The following is a 14171-nucleotide window of genomic DNA, read 5'->3' as shown; positions in this document are numbered from 1 at the left end:
AATTCAACAGTTCAGTCTTCCAATAATTGTGTCCTTCTAATCAGCCAGTCACTTCAGCATGTTCCACCACAAGATACTCACAGAAACCATGTCATCAATATGTCCTCGCAGAAATACATCCACTGAAGGGGTATTGCTTTTTTTTCCCCCACTGATGAGCTAATGTGTAGAAGTGACCATATCTAGAAGCCAATGTGAAAATCAAGCAAAAGATCTTTCTATTGACAAGTGCATACAAACATACATCTCTGCACAGCTGGTTCCATTTGGAAATCTAAGTGCTTCAGCCTTGCAGAAGCTTTTCAGCATCGCAGACTGTAAGCCAGAATTTGCATGCTATGCAGTTCAGTGAAAAAGCTACACAGTGCCCTGGAAAAAGGTTGCATCTCAAATGGTCAAAGAGTCTGGCAGAACAAAATGGATTTACAAGAGGGCTGAGCCCTACCAACACACAGCAAAGGTGCTGATGGGGACATGCGATCACCCAGACAAAAATACAACTCAAGCTTTTAAAAATATCAAGAGAGTTTGGGTAATAATTGTTTAGGTACATATATGACTGTTGTGCTTCCACCTGTGCAACCAGCTACAAAATAATAATAATAATAATAATAATAATAATAATAATAATAATAACATTGTAAAGGAAGACAGAGACACTATATTACCACTTTGTTGTTTCATTTTCCCATAAAAATCCCTTAGAGACGTCTTTATATTCCAGAGACAATATCAGCAGCACAAGAGTGATCAGTTATAAAAGTGAGGATTTGCATTTTTATGTCACATTAAACATTCTGCCATTCCTCTGTGCTTTTTGGTTGAGTTCTGTCTCTAGTATTTGAATTGAAACTCGCTTATAATGCAACTTCAAGTTGTTTTGCTACTGCTGTTTAAGGGAGAAAGTTCATCACCTGTCCCATTGGTCCCAGTGAATGAGGCATGAAGTCCATACTGTACTTACATCAAAGTTTAATGACAAACAAATTATGGAACATAACAGATTATGAAATGATCTGAGAAACCGCTAAAGGAGAATCTTTGTGCAGTAATCACGTTCTGCCATTTCATGTCATGGCACTTGCTCTCCTGTATCAGATACTCACTGACCAAGAGATTCAGTTCAAGATGTTTCAATGGTCCATGAAGACACCAGGGAGGTACGTAATGGTAACTTCCATAAGAAATCCAACAGTCTATTAGGTTACAGGGTGTTTCTGAGCAATGATGGTCTTGTAAGAGCTTGTCGAAAGATTTGATAATTCCTTGCTATCTTTTTGTTGAATACTGTTTATTTGCCAAACATATGCCTGGCCCTGGGTATAGAATATTTGAACAATGCTCTATCATAGCCTGGGTACAGAAAACCAAGGTTACTTGGCTAAATATGTGAAAGCAATAATCCTGGTTATTGTTCACAAACCTCATTAGACTGTCACACAAAAAGGATTCAGCACACCGAACCTACCATTCTCCATCATTCCATGTGTTCCCTTAATTCCCTAGAGACCTAGTTAAAAATCCAGAAACTGCATGCAACCCAGAAAGGGAAAAATGCTCAAACAAAGCTTAGCTCTCACTGTTAATAATTTAGGTGACAGAATATGACTCACTGAAGAACAGAAAATCAAACATGTTCTTTAACCTACCTCAGAAAGTCTTTTTTTTAAAAGTTGCTCTGCATCACACTTAACAAGAAACTTCAATTACGCCAGTAATCAGAGGCAAATGAGTTTGTGTGATCTTTCTTTAATATGTTGCCAAGTTAAATTACTCACATAATTAAGATATTTTCCATATTTATAGAAAACACTTTAAACAAGTCCCCAGAGTACTGCCAGTGGGATTTCAATGTGGATTTTGCTTACAGTGAGTAGGCATGTTAGCTGAAAATGAGTAACCTATACATAGATATTAAGATGTATCATACTCTCTCGCTTTAAGAACTACTAAAGGATTCATAAAGATTCGCTTTTAAAATAAAACTTGTTATATAGAAGCTGATTATTGTATTTCTAACTTGACACAGTCATCTACTCTGCTTATCAAGCATGTGTTTTTAATGTGACTTTAAAAATACGCAGCTTTAAAGTAAGATGCAAAATAACATTTACATGCCATCTGTGATGTAGAGAGGAAAATATACCTTCAGGGATTTGAGTGTTCTTGTAAATGAAGAGAGAACATGTATTTCAGTTTCAGAACATATGATTTCTGGGTCAAAGGATCAGTCATTAATTAGGGGGTTATACTAGTCAAGAAGACTATGAAGAAGTTAAAAAGCCGTATGATCCACCTAGAACGTGGTGCAGTGGCAAACACGGCTGGCTCACGCCACGGAGGGAGGGTTCACCTTCTCTGAGTGTCATTATGGGGTTTCCTCACAGCCCAGGAACATGCAGAGAAGAGCAGGAGCTGCTGGACGCTCTGTGTGACCTATGCGGGGCTGATTCCCCATCCTGGATCATTTCCTGGCTCATGCTCATACCTTCTGGGATCGGCTCCACAAAGGTCAAGTAGATATGGAGAATGGATGGATGAAGTAAAAGTGAGATCTTCTTAAATTCTAAAAAAAGGCTGTGAAAACATAAATCTCAAGGGCAAAGATTTAGTTATGGACAGTAATGACCAACACTGTGGGGGTACAGTGTGTGTTTAGGGGGTGGGGGGTCGGGGCTGATTTGGTTCCTACCAACATTGTGGGGGTACAGTGTGTGTTTAGGGGGTGGGGGCTCGGGGCTGGTTTGGTTCCTACCAACACTGTGGGGGTACAGTGTGTGTTTAGGGGGTGGGGGGTCGGGGCTGATTTGGAACCTACCAACATCGAAACCAAACCTGCACCTTTAATAAGTCTAGACACTCTTTTGTAGCTGGCATGTTTAAACAGATGTATTGATATATTGCGACTGCAGTTGTGTCTGTGAAAGAACAGAGATAATCAGAAGTTTGCACTATTTGTTTCACCTTTTAAGATATACAATGAAAGGCCGCTGTTTTGGTTGAAGAGATTCCAGGCAATAACGAAGAGCCCTTTTACATCCTCCATAGGCATGAGGTATGTGTGACCTGTCCTTGTACCCATGAGATCTTTAGAAAATGGGATCCATCTCATTATTGTGGCCATATAACAATCAACCTCAATGAGACAGAGGACTGGCTGTTTTTATACAAGAATACAGCGAAACTGGAATGTATGCAATAATATATTAATCGCATTGAGTGCTTACTAAATTTCCTAAGAATTAAGTGCTAGTGAAAATGTACAATCACTTCTTTTGGCACCAACACAGCAGGGACACAGATTCTTACCACCAGCACTACAAGAGCAACATGAAAAATGCTACAACTTGTAACATGATTCAGAAATTGGGGCTGTTCCAGTGATTGTAGGTGCTGTGTTAATATTTCGCAGAGAGTAATCAATTAAGGGCAAATGGGTATGATGGATGCTAGGGCTGGAGATAAAAATAATGAGTTTCCTGAATGCATAATCAATTTAAAGGGCGACTTTGGCTAATTATCATCAACTACATATGTATGGATGCATGTATGTGTGTTTGTGTCTGTCTCTCTCTTATTCTATAGCTAGGGATCATTTTCAAAACAAATGACACAACGCTTTTTTCCCCCTAAATTTAGTATTTTTTTCCAACACCAGACTATAGTACACAGATGAGGAAAGTCTGAGACAGAATGTGCAAATGAAATGCTGTCTTTTCAGCGCATGTTGAAAATGACCCCCGAACCTTTACATTTGCAAACTAATCTGCAATTAGATTGGAATTTCAAGCTCAGTATTTGTTTTGGATTTCGCTATATAACCACTGTACATATACTGTATATATATATATATATATATATACACACACACACACACACACAAATACACTATATATGTTTCTGTGTGTATTTTAAAGTAGGTTACATAGGTATAGCTTAAACTAGGCATTAATATTGAAATGTTGCAATGCGTTTATAAATACAGCCTATTAATATTTGTTCATAAAATTGCATTGAACTGTCAGGATCAGTGCCCGTCTGGCCCTGTCTGATGTGTCTTGCCCCCGTTTGGCCATCCAGCGTCGCTGGCCATTTTGTTAACTCCTCTGTTTTGTAGCCCCTGTGTGCGTAGTGTGTTTGCACGCTGCCTGGGGCCCCCGCATTGCTTATCAATGCTAGGAAGACGTGGATGTTTGGTCTGTGTCAGCGCTGTTCTCTGGTAGAGTCTTAGTTCCCGTGTCTCTAGTGTTTAACTCCTTACTCAGTTGCACGTTTTCCTAGTTTTATTTAGCTCAGGCTTTACTTGTTTTGTTTTGACCCCTCGTGGTCCCTTAACTTTCTGGTTCGCCAGTTGTGTTCTGTTTGTTAATAAACCTCCTTTTGTTGACAGTCGCTATGTGGATTGTTCCTTCTTCATGATGTCCCGCCACAACACGAACCTTTGCATCATAAAGTTTACTAGAACCTCTGAACACGAATACCAGAACTTCAAAGAGATCAACTCAAACATTTTTAATATAAAAACGCAACATTTAATTAATTTCCATTTAAAGCTCTAATGTTTACGGGGGGATCATTTATCAGGTGTTTAATTATTAAAATCTTAAGAAAGATATATTCATTTAAAAATAAATAAAGATTAATGGCTCTGGTGTCAAATAGCAATTAAATATTGTTTAATATTCAATTTTAGCAACACCTCTCTTGATACTGTGTAACCATGGAAACACTTAGCGAACCACTACAGTCACCTGGAATAGTTCCTTAGGATTTCTAGTACTTAAACATTCCCAGACGATTGTTGATCTTTGGATTTGACATTTCTCCACATTCCTTCAACTGAAATTTAGTAGACGGATCTTATAAAGGTGATTATGTGTAAAGAAATAACATTCTCCATAAACCATGATTTTTACCTTGGAAATCCCGTAAAATCGGAAACTGACTACTTATGTTATAACATTGATAAATTCCTGCCTCTTTCTAGTGCTTGAAACAGGGCAAAAAATTCCGTGAACGTCTCTCGCGTAAGAGACATGCACTTATTTCAGTGTAAACACGTATCGGGCGAGACTGGCGCGACTTATCAGTGGGAACTGAAAAAAATCTGCGCAATAAAAATAAATGAATAAAAAAACAACTTTTCCGTCCTCGCCAATTGTACATCACTGTTGATATTTTAATAACATTTTATTAACAACCTGTATGTGATCAGCAAAAACATCACAAAGCGGTCATTTGACATCGATTCCATATTTAGTCTGTAATTGAGTGAAACCGGTCACACCGACTTCAGATATAATTAATACTGCACACAGAATCTTGCTTTGCGGGTCCTCAACATATACACGTAAGGGAAAGCGCTGTTTAATTACATTTAAGCATTAGATATTATAACAGTCATGTGCGCGACGCATTCCAGATTAGAATTAATTTCTTAATACGGATAAACAATAGATATTATAACACTTTAGATATATTACTCTGTTTCGCTAGATTTCATCACATGTCTCTGTCTCCTTCCCAAAACATCTGCAAAAAGTCGCAAAATCAATTTCGAAGGCGGACTCCATGAGTAACGGCGACCTCAGAGAAAATGATTCCCTATCACATGTAAAAAGAGCTAATGTCATATAAAACGCGTTATGATTATGTGTGCAGTTTTTGCGACTTTTTAGTCTTCAGTTTGTCTAGAAACATTTACGAAATTTGTGTATAAAGGTATGAGAATTAAATACATCCCGCACCGTTCCCCCCCACAGGTTCCAAATTATTCTGCGTTTTAATGTTTCACGGGATTTCACGGGGGTTCAGACGCTTCAATCTTTCCACGAACCGATTTTAAAAACATGTAACATACAGTTTTCAAAGTGTAAACAAAACGACATCGTCTGTCTATAGGCTATACTCCCGAAGCGATTTTGTTGTCGTTTTACACCTGCGTGACATTTACCAGAGCTCTAGTCCTGGAAAACAAAAATTATTTGAAAAGCATAGCATTCCAATAAAAATACGATTAATATCTATATACGAAGTTTAAAAGATTGGGCAACATGTCTGAAGAAACCGCACAACAATCAATTCAGACATACACCATGCCTGGGAATAAAACAACGCTAATCAGTACTCATTACGCTTATAAACACAATTACAAACATGTTACTGTGGAAAAACTGAAACGATGCACTAGTCTCTACTGTGAATTCATACTTAAAAGTAAGAGAAGTTAGATGTCTGCACCACGACCACTAAACGAGGGAAAATGTTACACTTTAGTTCAAAACGTTCTTTCCTTATAGATATCGATATCGTAGATAAATCCTCCACTGCTTTTACTGAAAAAATGAGTCACAAAATCACAACAAACATCTGACAAATTCACGGAATGCCAATAAGGAAATTGGCAGTTTTATTGTTTGAATCAGTCAAAGTAAATTCTTTTATGTGAAAGACAGCTGCATTGTTAGTGCGTGTCACTCATCGGTGCCGGCAAAACAACAGGCATCACAATTAACATGTCTGTGTGAGTGATTATTTCATGTTGCGTCTCGTAAAGAAATGTAACGCACTGCAAGTCTCGGGGATGCGACTGTCCCCATAAAATACAAAAATAGAACATTTAATATATGCTAGTGTTTTTAATTAGACACGACTATTTATATACTTATTAGCGATTGAACAAAAACGATCAAGGCAAGAAACAGCAATCAACAGGTTTCCTTGACATGTATTCGTGCGCTCATGCAACAGCAATCCATGCAACATCGACGCGTACATATGTAAAGTTGTCCATATGTCGAATGGCGATGAACAAAAACACGAACAGAAAGCTTTCAAAGTTGCAATAAAAGCATAGATAACACTCACCTGTGGACTTCTCATTCACCGTGTATGACGCGCCTGTGTTTGTGCCGTTTTTTAGAGTTTCATTCTGTCTGCAGCAATAAAGGGTGACGACGATGTGCGCTCACGAAACGTCAAAAGTCCGAAACGAGTAAGTGCTGCAATACACGCTGATTTAGTTTGCCTGATAACAGACAAATCTTTCAATTTTCTGAGATATTTTCTCCTTCATTCCCGGCGCTTTCCATATATGGTCAGGGGAAGTGCTGGCACTGTTTTCTTGCCTAGGGCTGTTGCTGAGGGATATCAAAATCTCTCTTCAGTCAAGGCGACGGGAGGCTCTGTGCTTCGCCTGCTCAGCTAGACCTGCGTCTTTTGCCATGTGTTAACAAAGGCTCACAAACAACCATAACTGCAAACTGATATGGAAATGTAAACAAATGAAAATACAAAAAGCTAAACAAACATACAGCAGTTAAAATGTTGATAAACATGTACTGATATATCTCGATCTCTCTAACATTATCGTCCAGGTCATTCCACTTAGACGATAATTGCAAATACAGTATATGGAAAGCTAAAGTGCTTGTGGAGGCAACGCTATTCTGTGTTGAATTTCAGGCTGAGAATGATTCTGTGATCTCAGCACACCTAATCACTGGTAATGGGGGCACTGGTACTGAAGCATACTTGTGGAAATATGGACAGCAGTCCTTGGGAAGCACTTGTTGACCTGCCCAGTACCAATTACAAGGTGGGTCAGAAGTGGTCACCCTCCTCAGCATCTAACCCAAAGCACATGGTGTGAGCCGTTTGGGCCCAAGTATGACAACATGACAAATAATTGATGTCTGTATAAAATTACGCCTAATACGTCTGCATTGTTTAGATTAAGAAAACTGTATATAGAGCAAAGTATTAAGCAACACCTAATTACAGCCAATTGTCTTCAAATCTTTTCTCCTCTTCAGGGCCTGGGTGGGGGAGCAGGCCACCCAGAATGAGATGCCAAATTATCGCAAGACACATACATACGCATGCAACCACACACGCAACTTAGAGATGCCATCTGTCCATCATAACTGTTTATTTCAGTGAAGCTGGAGTCATCCCAGCCAGCATAAGGCACAGACTCACACGTGTGTGTGCATGCGTGTGCGGAGTTTGCATGTTCATCCCAGCCAGCATAAGGCACAGACTCACACACACATGCAGTATAAGTCATTCAGAGACACCAGTTCACCCAAGTGCAGGTCCAGAAGAGCCATAGGAAACCCACAGCACACTAGGAAGACATGCAAACTCTACATGTACAGAGCAGAGGTATTATTGTAAGCCCCTATCTTGGAGGTGCGTGGTAGCAGCGCTGCCTATCGAGTCACCAGGCCAATCAATACCTAATTATACTTCATTTAGTTAACCTAACATTGTGCACTTGATGCAATCTCAGTGCCAGGTGACACTGTAGCTTCACATCTTCATAATTGTGGTTCGTATCCTGCTCCTGGTTCTGTGTGTTGAATTTGCATGTTCTCCCCATGTGTGTGCGGAGTTTGCATGTTGTCCCCATGTGTGTGCGGAGTTTGCATGTTGTCCCCATGTGTGTGCGGAGTTTGCATGTTGTCCCCATGTGTGTGCGGAGTTTGCATGTTGTCCCCATGTGTGTGCGGAGTTTGCATGTTGTCCCCATGTGTGTGCGGAGTTTGCATGTTGTCCCCATGTGTGTGCGGAGTTTGCATGTTGTCCCCATGTGTGTGCGGAGTTTGCATGTTGTCCCCATGTGTGTGCGGAGTTTGCATGTTGTCCCCATGTGTGTGCGGAGTTTGCATGTTGTCCCCATGTGTGTGCGGAGTTTGCATGTTGTCCCCATGTGTGTGCGGAGTTTGCATGTTCTCCCCATGTGTGTGCGGAGTTTGCATGTTCTCCCCATGTGTGTGCGGAGTTTGCATGTTCTCCCCATGTGTGTGCGGAGTTTGCATGTTCTCCCCATGTGTGTGCGGAGTTTGCATGTTCTCCCCATGTGTGTGCGGAGTTTGCATGTTCTCCCCATGTGTGTGCGGAGTTTGCATGTTGTCCCCATGTGTGTGCGGAGTTTGCATGTTGTCCCCATGTGTGTGCGGAGTTTGCATGTTGTCCCCATGTGTGTGCGGAGTTTGAATGTTGTCCCCATGTGTGTGCGGAGTTTGCATGTTCTCCCCATGTGTGTGCGGAGTTTGCATGTTCTCCCCATGTGTGTGCGGAGTTTGCATGTTCTCCCCATGTGTGTGCGGAGTTTGCATGTTGTCCCCATGTGTGTGCGGAGTTTGCATGTTGTCCCCATGTGTGTGTGGAGTTTGCATGTTCTCCCCGTGTGTGTGTGGAGTTTGCATGTTCTCCCCGTGTGTGTGTGGAGTTTGCATGTTGTCCCCATGTGTGTGCGGAGTTTGCATGTTCTCCCCGTGTGTGTGCGGAGTTTGAATGTTCTCCCCGTGTGTGTGCGGAGTTTGAATGTTCCCCTCATGTGTGTGCAGATTTTGCATGTTCTCCCCATGTGTATGCGGAGTTTGAATGTTCCCCTCATGTGTGTGCAGATTTTGCATGTTCTCCCCATGTGTATGCGGAGTTTGAATGTTCCCCACATGTGTGTGCGGAGATTGCATGTTCTCCCCATGTGTGTGCGGAGTTTGCATGTTTTCCCCATGTGTGTGCGGAGTTTGAATGTTGTCCCCATGTGTGTGCGGAGTTTGCATGTTGTCCCCATGTGTGTACGGAGTTTGCATGTTCTCCCCATGTGTGTGCGGAGTTTGCATGTTGTCCCCATGTGTGTACAGAGTTTGCATATTCTCCCCATGTGTGTGCGGAGTTTGCATGTTGTCCCCATGTGTGTGTGGAGTTTGCATGTTCTCCCCGTGTGTGTGTGTGGAGTTTGCATGTTCTCCCCGTGTGTGCGTGTGGAGTTTGCATGTTCTCCCCGTGTGTGTGTGTGGAGTTTGCATGTTCTCCCCGTGTGTGTGGAGTTTGCATGTTGTCCCCGTGTGTGTGCGGAGTTTGCATGTTCTCCCCGTGTGTGTGCGGAGTTTGAATGTTCCCCTCATGTGTGTGCAGATTTTGCATGTTCTCCCCATGTGTATGCGGAGTTTGAATGTTCCCCACATGTGTGTGCGGAGATTGCATGTTCTCCTCGTATGTGTGCAGAAATTGCATGTTCTCCCCATATGCGTATGGAGTTTGCATGTTCATCCTGTGTGTGTGTGTAGATTTCATCTAGAACCTCTGGATTCTTCTCTGACTCCAAAAACACCTGTATTGTGCATGAGTGTGAGTTTTTGCCCTCTGCTTCCTGGGCTGACTGTAATAAGCAATTATGTAAGATAGATGGATTATGAGCTCTAGTTACGTCACAGTGGAATGATGTATCGACAATTTACATACACTATCCAAAGGCTGGTTAATGCTACGCCATGATCCTCAGCCCAGTGAATTACCATTCACTGATTAAACTGAAATTTTATGGAAGATTGCTTCCAAGGATAGGGTTGTCATATTTTTTCATCTAAATCAGGTGCAGGGTCCTTTCAGATGCAATTGCACCACCTGCATGCCGTATAGCATCAGTCATGCTGGAGATGCACCATATAATAGTTTGAGGCTGATTTCAAGTGCTTTTGCTGCTCACTTTTCATTTAAAATTGTAAGATGAGCTGCCCTTATTGCATTAAAGTCTCGAAATATACCATATCCGTATGTTATAAGCATATGACCAATGAAAATGTTTGTTTATGAATATGACGAATCCCTCGAAGGGAAATTTCTGAATTACAGCAGCAGATACCAAATAGCACCCAGAGTATAAGACCTGGGATTGTATAAATGTCAGGATTCATTACTCAGATTTATAGTCTTGTTATTTTGTATTAGGTCTACTTAAACTCCCAACTGATTGACACAACATATAGAACAGTATTTCACAATGAAATGTAGGAAAGAATGCAAAAATGCGAAGAGGCAAACTCACACACATGCGCGCAGACACACACATTCACATTCGGACCAGGGTGACCATCTAATCAATGTCACGAGGGACACTATGAGCTAGGACCGGGTTCGAAAACTACCATTCCAATTGAAAAGGATCTGGATTTCACTTTAGCACTTGTTCTTGCTGTGTGCTGACTGGTCAGTCTCCTATAATCATGCATGTGTCACTAATGTTAATATGAAACAGCTAGATGAGTCTTTCAATCAAAGAAACAAACCAGTAAAAGCACAAGAAGAACTGAAATGATTAGCCAAACATAGGTGCCTCTCAGTTTTAAAGTAGTTTGTAAAATCTGAAGTAGCTCATAGTGTCCCTCCTGACATGGGTTAGGATTAGGGTTAGGATTAGGTGGTCATCCTAAAACAGACACAGACACACGCACACACAGTGAGGGAACCTGATCTGTCAGCTATTCCCAAATATGTTTGCAGAAGTGGACATTTCAGGTCCAGATTTTGTTTCAACCAACCACTTGAGTATAAAGACAGTCACAGAGTACTCAACTAGTTGATTAAAACATAATCTTGCTCTGGATTTGTACTCTGTGTGTTTGTAATGTTTTTCACATAATGTTTAGATCTCCAAACAGAGAATATGTACAATGAAATTGTACAATGGCCAATACAGTTGTGTGAATTGAGCTCTCATTTGTGATACTAGCGCAGCTGTAATGTTAAATCGATCGTATAATTGCAGTAGTACTGGAAGGTAGTATTTTGTGATAAAAATTTGGTGTGGGTTAAATATTGATTGCAGTGAGTTTCAGGCATGTGCAGTAGAAGCAGGGTGATGATCACGGCTCTCTAAGATTTTTTCTGTTAGACAAGTTTCTACATGATTCTGCACGAGTCCGAAAGCGTCCTTCTGCTTTCCTCCGCTGCACTGTGACTCACCGCACGAGTCCGAAAGCGTCCTTTTGCTTTCCTCCACTGCACTGTGACTCACCGCACAAGTCCGAAAGCGTCCTTCTTCTTTCCTCTGCTGCACTGTGACTCACCGCACGAGTCCGAAAACATCCTTCTGCTTTCCTTCACTGCACTGTGACACCGCACGAGTCCGAAAACATCCTTCTGCTTTCCTCAGCTGCACTGTGACTCACCGCACAAGTCCGAAAACGTCCTTCTTCTTTCCTCTGCTGCACTGTGACTCACCGCACGAGTCCGAAAACATCCTTCTGCTTTCCTCAGCTGCACTGTGACTCACCGCACGAGTCCGAAAACATCCTTCTGCTTTCCTCCGCTGCACTGTGACTCACCGCACGAGTCCGAAAGCGTCCTTCTGCTTTCCTCCGCTGCACTGTGACTCACTGCACGAGTCCGAAAGCGGCCTTCTGCTTTCCTCCGCTGCACTGTGACTCACCGCACGAGTCTGAAAGCGTCCTCCTGCTTTCCTCCGCTGCACTGACTCACCACATGAGTCTGAAAGCGTCCTTCTGCTTTCCTCCGCTGCACTGTGACTCACCGCACGAGCCTGAAAGTGTCCTTCTGCTTTCCTCCGCTGCACTGACTCACCGCACGAGTCTGAAAGCGTCCTTCTGCTTTCCTCCACTGCGTTGTGACTCACCGCACGAGTCTGAAAGCATCCTTCTGCTTTCCTCAACTGCGCTGTGACTCACTGCACGGTCTGCGAGAACCTGTGAGGGATCACAGGTCCTTCATCACCAGCAAGCCTCGAATTGGGTGAAGACAGTCATGCAGACTCACAAGGCAAAGGATTCTTTCATTCTGCCTCCTGCCCAAAAAGCACCCAAAGGCATGAAACTATTTCACCCAAGGCTGCCATAGAGAGCTGCTGACTAGAAGAAACAGGACTTCAGAAGAATATCCCTGCTGTGGTTTTCCGGGAGTTAGCACACATAGCTGTAAGATTAATTGAGGTGGATTAGGATCACACTACCTTAATAATATTTGTCATTTAACTTTATTGTATTGTTATTAAGTTGTGCTTTAAAGTATTTGAAACATAGTTAGCTATTAAAATTTTTAACGAGAACAGTGACCATGAAAACGTCTTTATAAAGTAGAACAAAAGCTAGCTGAACCTAGACATCGATTTTCAGTTAGCACCTCTGAGCAATGCAACTCGACAAATTAATCAGGGGCAGGCAATCATTTAACCCACAAACGCCCCCCCCCCCCCCCACACGCCACACACACAGTGTCCGTGATCACTGTTCTATCACGGCCATCTCTGCTCAAATAGAAAAGGCCCAGCAGGAAAACTGGAGGGAACTGGTGATCAGCCCCCCCCCCCCACCCCCGGCTATTGGTGCTATAAATAGACAGGGACACATTAATTACGTGGCTGCTGAGGTGAGGTTCGCCATCCACACAGGAATAATTCCACACATAGCCAGTAAAATGCTGTAGCTCTCCCATACAGTTTCAGCTTTGGTGACCCAGTGTGTTTACAAAACATTTTCATAAATATAATGAAGATAAAGGTCTGCTTCTAATCACCTGGGGGCCTGTAGAGGGTGTATAGCATGGCTCTTCCTTTGCATGTCGATCATGAAGAGCACTGGGGGACGATGGCTGTCAGGGCCTGAAATACTGTCAGGATGCACTTCAATGGTCTGACGTTTTGGAAGATGAGATTAAAGATATTGTAAGGTTTTGCATATCAAAGATATTACCACACACTAGGATCTAGAGGCGTAGTCCAGTTTTCATATTTTATTGTTTTATTGTGTCTAATGCAATTTAAAAGCTTACCAGATCAATGCAGATTCAGGTTCTTGTTTAAGGGCACTGTCTGGATACTACCGTAAGCATCCATGTGTTTAACAGTTATACTACTTAACACCCACACTAACGATCAGAGAACATTACTAATGCTGCGTAAAGAACCTTACTGACTAAAATGGAGAATTGTTAGTATCCCTGGATTCCACTTACCAAACTGTCTCTCATTTCAGTTGAATTTCTTTATGGGAAATCTTTAGGCCAAATGATCTCTGCAGTCAATAGTAAGACAATTATGTCTGAATAGCTCAGCCGCCAGTGCTTTCATTCACACGGCCTTCGGACTAGCGGCTATACTAAGGTTAAAGATATGTGCAGCTACTGAAAACATGACACATTGTGTTTCTGTAGGGGAGCCTTGATGTCAAAACTGGTGTCATCAAATGGTCCTGAAACACATGGATTGGCTGGGGGGGGGGGTGGGGGGCTAAGACAGTAGCTGTCAATCCTGTTCCTTCCTTGGACCACTTTTGGTCGGTACTGACCACTGCATACTGGGAACACCCCACAGAGCCTGTCGTTTTGGAGACACTCTGACCCAGTCATCCAGCCATTAAGTCGCTCAG

General features: G+C 42.1%; 1 protein-coding gene across 2 annotated transcripts in view; it reads right to left on the bottom strand.

Annotated features, from left to right (window-relative positions):
• The window catches only part of baiap3 (BAI1 associated protein 3), a 45347-nt gene extending 38188 nt beyond the window's left edge, over positions 1-7159 (bottom strand). Inside the window, exon 1 of one of the 2 annotated variants that reach the window (XM_023816520.2) lies at positions 6868-7159. The gene's annotated coding sequence lies outside the window, so the exon portion shown is untranslated. The remainder of the gene's footprint in view (positions 1-6867) is intronic. The other variant, XM_023816519.2, reaches the window with a different exon arrangement.
• Between the last annotated feature and the right edge of the window lie 7012 nt (positions 7160-14171).

This window comes from Paramormyrops kingsleyae, chromosome 22 (genome assembly GCF_048594095.1).
Source record: "Paramormyrops kingsleyae isolate MSU_618 chromosome 22, PKINGS_0.4, whole genome shotgun sequence".
In the NCBI taxonomy this organism is placed as follows: domain Eukaryota; kingdom Metazoa; phylum Chordata; class Actinopteri; order Osteoglossiformes; family Mormyridae; genus Paramormyrops; species Paramormyrops kingsleyae.
Note: the sequence above shows the minus strand (reverse complement) of the source record. Positions and strands in the feature narration are given on the sequence as shown.